Here is a 7,020-nt window from a genome sequence, read left to right on the forward strand (position 1 = left end):
AGAACTCCACCAATAGCCTTGGAATAAATCCTAGAATCATTTAAAAATGGTTTGGGGACCTTAAACATGTCAAACACCCTCCATTTAGGAGTTTACGGCCAATGCTTCCCAAGAAATAGTTCCAGGGCCGTAAACTCATAAAAACATGTTAAAGGGTGCCCTAAATTCATACCAAGGCTTAAGACATAAATTAGGGACTTGTCCTTTGGGTTTGGATCAATTACACACAACAAAATGAAGGGTCAAAGGGAGTTTACGGCCCAGTTAGGTACCAAGGTTGTAAACTCCCCAAAACACATCCAAAGGTTAGATTTAATCCCCCAAAATAGCACCACACTTCATTATAAATGGCTAGCAAGGCAATAAGGGTTTAAAACTTCACTTAACTCTAAGATTGAGAGTTCACGGCCGTAAACTCCCATAGGAGTGTCCCTAGGCCGTAAATTCCTATAAAGTGCCCTTAGAAGCCTCAAATCCACTCATGCCTTTTATGAAAAGTACTTAGAATAATTCAATGAACAAGTAGAAGCCTTAAAACACCCTAGAACCCATCACCATGAGTTTACGGCCATAAACTCATGGTGAGTAGTCCCTGGGCCGTAAACTATGTAATAAGGGTGTACTCTTGGATAGTAAGCTCCATTCCTTAGCCATACACACCCTTAAACGCTACCCGGGACACCCAAACACTTATCCAAAGTGTTTTCCGCTCCTGTGAGCACGTATATTTGTTTAATTAGTATTAAATATACTAATTGTATGTGAACATATGTTATCATATGTTAAATAGGTCATTGTGTGTGTTCAAGTCCTTGCGTGACACCGAACGCCCAAACGGCACCTTCGTCGGACCTACTTACACCAGGTGAGTTCATACCCCTGAATGAACCTTTTAATGTTTTTACATGTTTTATAGGGGGGGAATACAAGTTAAACATGTCAGTTATCATATCAATCACATGTGACTGATAACCCACATGCACAAGATTTTACCACTGTACACTGTTTTACCGAGTAGGACACTATAATGGTTTTCAATTGTTTTTAAAACTCTTACTTATACTGTTCTATCTAAATTCATTCTAAACTGATTTATGAAAGATTTTCTAAGGTTTCCAAACATATTTTACAAAAGAATACAAATCGTGATTTTCTCCGGATATAAAGGTTTTCATCAAAGTTTCCTTTTACGACGTATACTTTTACTTGTTAAATATTGTTGCTTCGCTTATACTTATTTTATACTCCTACTCTGTAACGCTTTCACTTATACTTGATATCGACTCTACTTCACTTATACTCGATACGTTCTTGCTTCACTTATTTTCGTCTCTACTTCGTGATACGTTTATACTTGTTCGACACTTCTACTTCACTTGCGACCGCTTCTACTTCACTTGTTAGATACTATTACTTCACAAAGATCACTTCTACTTGATACACACTCAGTCGTAGTTAGATGTGTGTCCGTGCTTATATAGGTACATATAAGTAATGATTGAAAGACTTAGGAAGGCTCGTTCGCCCTATTTCCTTTTCTTCGTTGAGATGTGGTCTGGTGGGATCGGATGGCCGTCTGAAGGTCGTTTGATTCATTAGTTATATATTATGTATATGAGTATGGACATATAGGAATTCTCTATTCAGTTCAGTTAAGAGTCTCTACCTCTAGTCTACACTTACATTAGAAACCTACTATTGGGAAGTCTCTACCTCTAGTTCAGCACTTACACACTACCCACTATTTGGAAGTCTCTACCCACTATTTGGGATGCATCTTCAGGACACGACCTTCTCCGTCGTCTAGTTGGTAACCAGAGTCTCCTGTAGGGAGAGCGGACATTGTGTGTATAGATCTATACGGGATTGACAACCCCGCACCCAGACTGCTAGCTACAGTCCCGGCCTACCAAGCCAACGGGTGACAAATGTCACATTATAGACGCTTGTAGGGCGTCTGGAACTCTAGTCAGTATGGTTACGAGTATCCTGGGTTACCTTATAATTCATTGGCTTTAAGGTAACAGTATTTCGCAAGCAATTTACACTGTATGCTGGTAACTCATTTTCAGAGTCACACTGTTTTGACTTTACAAGACGTATCTTTCAGTTGATACTGTCTGGGGTCTGTCTCCTCTGTTGTAGACCTGGCTAGACGTATCTTTCATTTGATATTGTCTGCGGTGTGTATTCACTGTTTAGGACCTTACCAGCTGTACCTTTCATTTGGTACCTTCTGGGGTCTGTGTCTCTATTTGTTAGACTGAACCAGGCGTGTCGTTCGTTCGATACTCTCCTAGAGTCTATGATTCCTTTGCCTTAGTCAGCAGTCCTCACTGCTGAGGCATAAGTTATTTCCCTGTTGTCTCTTGCTTTCTTTAATAATCAAATTCAGTATTTTGATAATGATAGCAATTAAGGGAAAACCACTTTTTACTACATAACATTGACCAGTCTTGGTAGAAGGCTGCTTTTATTAAAGAAAATATAGGATTTTCTGGAAAGAACTCTAATACACAGTAAACACTTCAACTACTACTTTATAAAGTTATTTGAATAAATGTCACTAAATACTTATGAACTCACCAGCATTTGTAAAAATGCTGATACTCGCTTTTCAAATAACTTGTATTCTCAGGTTAGCATTAGACAAGTACATCCCTGGAGTTGTTGATGAAGATGGCTTAGTACCTTGCTGTACTTATTGTATTTACTTGTATTACTTTGATGTATTAATGTAACCATGTAAAACTATTACTATTAATGCAATGTTTTGTTGTACTTTGATTACTATAATGCATGTGTTGTGATACTTGACATGACGTCATCCACCCCAGAACGTTTCCGCCGTTCCAGTTTTGGGGTGTGACACTCTAACTCCAGTGTCGTCTGAAAGTGATCTTGAATTGACACATGCTTCCCAGCCTCCGTTGAAAAGAAGGTGAGCTGACCCGAGGCTGGGAGTGCTTATTAGAGAACAAGCCCTATCAAATCAAGAACAACAACAATAACTGCTGCTGCATCACACATGCCAACCCAAGAAGGCCCAAGCACGGTATATGAAACTGATGGATCATCAGCTACTCAGCGATCATCTCCTCTAAGGCTTATGCATGAAGATGCCTCTGAGAGGCTCGCCAGGTTCTTGGACGAACATGATGATGATCCTAATCCTCGCAGAAAAGGCATATCTATCGGGGAAGGCAGCTCAAGGGGAGTGGGCATATCTATCCCAGAGCTAAGAGAGGAGATCACTACTCTTAAACACAAGATCATCGATAAAGACGTTCTAATCGGAAATCTCGATATTCGAGTTTCCGAGCTTGAAGAAGAAAACTTTCAGAAGTCTAAACAGATCTCCGATCTCCAGCTTAATCTTGGTGCCCTATCAATAGGCTACTTTGACTCGAAGAACAAGCTTATTGCAGACTTTGGTGACAAGTTCAAGACCACATTCGAAGAGCCTTACTCCACTGCAATGATCAAGTTTCAATATAGCGATTGTGCTATTCATCTTGTTGATGCTAAGGATCTTCTGCAGTTCAGGAAGCGAGACATACACACCTTGGTGATGCTGATCAAGAAGACCTGAGTACATGCTAGTCCCAAACCGCGGGAGAGATTGAAAGGACTTGTCTTTGGGGTTTGGGCTAGGCAATCATATGTATAGGTCTTAGTGGGTTAATGGTCATGTTTTGTTGATGTTTGTCATGTTTACGGTCAGGTTTGTGTGTACGGCCATAAATGGGTTTACGGCCAACTATCCCCTATATATAGGGCTTGTTAGTGTCTGTTAGTAATAGACGTATGTGTGTGTAATCAAGGTGTACCTGACGGTTTATGGCCCTGCTATAAAATCGTGTGCATTGCTTGAGTTAACTCCTTTCCTTTACTCCATTCTTGTTTTTAATTGTTTGATCACTGGATGGTCCCTTGAGACATAAAGTCTAGATCTTGGTGATGGATTTTGAGCAATTATAACACTCCTAAGTGTACATGCAACCCTAGAAAACCTTGGATCTATGTTTGTCTAAGGTACATGCAAAATACTTTTTCCAAGGTTTATAAACCTATCTAGCATACATGGGGAACTTTATAATGTAAAAGATAGGTAGAAACACATACCTTGTTGTTGTTATGATTCCTTGAAACCTTGAGAGCCTAGCACCCCAAGTGTGATGCCTCAAATGCTTCACACAACACCAAATGCTTTGGAATAACTTTGAGAGAATGTGTAACAATCTAAAAATCGGTCAAGCCCTCTTGTCACTATGTGTAGCCGATTTTGGTGAGTATGATGTTCTTTATATCGTGTGTCACATCTAGGGTTACACCATGTAAACTTTAATGTGGCATGACTCTTCATTTCCATGACCCATGGTTTTTTCTCTCCCATGGAGCCTCCATGGAGCATCCAATGGGTTTAACACAACTTGATTATCCATGGAGCCTTTTAGCCCCCTATATAAGTTATGGATGATTTACATAATCAACCCATATTTTTAATTAGTCACGATTTGATCACTTAATTAATTCTAGATCAATACTAATTAAATAATACTATTGATATATTATAACTTATAATATATTAATAAGCCACAACTGTTAATTCTCTCATTTAGTCTATCCAAATGCATGATGCCATGCAACCCAAATGGACCATGCCGGGTCGAGTCAAGTACATACCAGAAATAGTTATGGACTTAGACACCTTATCCAACAGTCTCCCACTTGGATAAGTCTAATAACTATAACTGCAAGTATGACTTCAGGAACCGATCGGCAATTAAGGTTTTTTTCAAGGTTTCTCGAAACTGAGAAGATGATGATACACCATTTCAGATAAGTGATCATATAATCCTCTATTCTAGATATCAGCCGGACAAATACATGGAAAAGTGGCTTACTTTTTGTCCAGCACTTTGTTTCCCGATTTCCGATTTGTTTGACAAAGAACTTAATTGAACACATCAACTTAGTTCTGACTGGGCCCGGTACATGCGTCAAAACAAAATCATCGAGGGGCCCAGATATTGCTTCTAATCCAAGAAGGAACAGATAAACTTCGACTCATGTGCTTGATCTTGTACTTGTTAAATTACACACAACCACATGTTTTATAACATCGAGTTACCAACGCGTTTTCGCACGATCAATGCATAACTAACTCATAGTTAACAAGTCATATCTCTAGATTTGAAGACTTATATGATATTACCGACTCACGATCACTTGAGATCAATTCCATGAAGTGATACAAGTGACCTTGGGTTGAATCCAATACTCAGAACTTATGAGCACTCATGAGTGTTAAGGCCATGTCCAACATCTTAGACCTCTACAACCAACTCATGAGATTCTTACTTCATATCTACTTCCAACATATGACTGACTGTGGATAATTTGAACAATATGTAAAACTCAACATAAATATTCTGGAAGTCAAAACATGCAAAAGAAATAATAGTAAACGATTGACAAGGGATAGCAAGACTTTACTTATAAATAAACAAAACTTTCATTCATCATCAAATGTTAATTACACTTTAAAAATTTCAAAATTATCTAACTACTAAAACTAATGTCATCCTTCAGCCCTATGCTCCTTGCATGCTGGAGATGCTTAACCCTACCCAGTCCCTTCGTGAGGGGATCTACCGGGTTCTCATCTGATGATACCCTCATTGCCACGAGGAGTCCTTCTATATGATGTATGATGAAATGGTATTTTCTGTTAATGTGTCTGGAACTCCCGTGATCCCTTGGATCCTTTGCTATGGCAACTGCACTTTCACTATCACAAAAAATCTCTATGGGCTCCACTATAGCTGGTACAACTCCAAGGTCTCCAATGAAGTTCTGTAGCAATAGAGCCTCCTTTTCTGCCTCGTTTGCCGCTATATAATCTGATTCGCAAGTTGAATCAGCCGCTATCTCCTGCTTGGAACTTTTCCAAGAGATTCCTCCTCCATTTAAGGTAAAGACCCAGCCCGACTGAGTGAGGAAATTATCCCTATTAGTCTGGAAGCTAGCATCACTATACCCTACAACTCTCAAGTCATCATTCCCACCAAGGGTAAGGACCCAGTCCTTAGTCCTCCGCTGGTACTTGAGAATGTTCTTTACTGCTATCCAGTGAGCTTTACCAGGGTTCCCCTGATACCTGCTAACCATGCTTAAAGCAAAGGATACATCAAGACGAGTGCAGGTCATAGCATACATGATCGAGCCTACTACATAGGCATAAGGTACTCGACTCATTTCAGCAATCTCAACCTTGGTACTCGGGCTCTGAGTCTTACTCAGTCTAGCGTTACGTAAGATGGGTAACTCTCCTTTCTTGGAATCTTGCATGTTGAATCCCTTCAGCACCTTCTCGTATGAGTAGTATGTCATCCACATACAGTACCAAAAAGAAAACTATACTCCCACTAGCCTTGACATATACACAAGATTCATCTTCACTCCTCGAAAAGCCAAACTCTTTGACTTTCTCATCAAAGCAAAGATTCCATCTGTGAGGTGCTTGCTTTAATCCATAGATGGATTTCTCAAGCTTACACACTCTATTAGGGTACTCTGTGCTGACGAAACCCTCTCGCTGACTCATGTAAACATCTTCAGCCAACTTTCCATTAAGGAAAGCGGTTTTGACATCCATTTGCCATATTTCATAGTTATGAAATGCAGCAATGGCTAACAATACCCTAATAGACTTAATCTTGGCTACTGGTGAAAAGGTCTCATCATAGTCAACTCCTGGAGTTTGAGAAAAGCCCTTTGCAACCATTCGTGCCTTATAAATATGTACATTACCATCCATGTGGGTCTTTTTCTTGAAGATCCATTTCCACTCAACTGTCTTACGACCTGGCACATTGTCAATCAAGTCCCATACCTGATTGTCATACATGGACTGTATCTCGCTATCCATTAACTCTTTCCATTTAACAGACTCGGGGCCTACCATGGCTTCCGCATAGCTGTTAGGTTCATCCATACTTACCAATGTCCCATCAC

The sequence above is a fragment of the Lactuca sativa genome, chromosome 7 (assembly GCF_002870075.4).
Source record: "Lactuca sativa cultivar Salinas chromosome 7, Lsat_Salinas_v11, whole genome shotgun sequence".
NCBI lineage: Eukaryota > Viridiplantae > Streptophyta > Magnoliopsida > Asterales > Asteraceae > Lactuca > Lactuca sativa.